Genomic DNA, 830 nt, shown 5'->3' with positions numbered 1-830 from the left:
CACAATCAGAACTTGGAGATAGTCATACAAAACATAACCATAAAAGCCACAATCTAAGAACAAAAGAGATGTCATTTAAATGTGTGCCATCGTAACCACATCGCTTCTTATGCTCAAGAAATTGGAGATAGATAACATTGGTCGGAAAGCATTCAAATGGTAACAAGGCACTAGCAACTGTTGCGGCACTTCAAATTCTATTCCCCTTCTAAAGTTAGAGATCATTTTCTGTCCAATAATCACATCTCTCTCACTAAATAAGCTAACTGCTTCATTCGATTACAGGAGGCAAAAAAAATTGTCATGAATTGGTAAATGACTAAAGGGTAACAAGTCATTATGATTGCTAAATGACTAAAAGGTAACGATTTCTTTGTTCGCTCCAGTTAACAAAAACCTAAATCAACCTAAAAACTATAAATCAGGTCTGCACTACTACATGAATGTTTGTAAGATTTCCACAGTTCTGAAGCTGGTAGCGGTCACTAGCCAAATTGCTAAACGGATAGAAAGCTACATGACAAAAAATGCAACGAAATTAGTATGCTATATAATGAATCAAGAGCAAAAATGGCATGAGGGCAGCAGAAACGTGACAAAAAAAAAGAAGCAGAATATGTACACAGAAGCGGGGAGCAGCGACTATAAAAATTATGGTGAAAAAAAATACTTTGATTGTTAAAAAAGGAAGAATGCAATGCCGATGACGAACCAAAAGATAAAGACAAGAAAATGAAGAAAAAAAAATTATAGAGAGAAAACCTCATGGTTTAGCAGCTAGGAAAAAGGAGTCATCTCCACTGAGGATTCCATCAATCATCCCCAATTTA

Source organism: Phalaenopsis equestris, unplaced genomic scaffold (assembly GCF_001263595.1).
Source record: "Phalaenopsis equestris unplaced genomic scaffold, ASM126359v1 Scaffold000429, whole genome shotgun sequence".
Classification (NCBI taxonomy): domain Eukaryota; kingdom Viridiplantae; phylum Streptophyta; class Magnoliopsida; order Asparagales; family Orchidaceae; genus Phalaenopsis; species Phalaenopsis equestris.
This window is presented reverse-complemented; position numbering follows the sequence as displayed.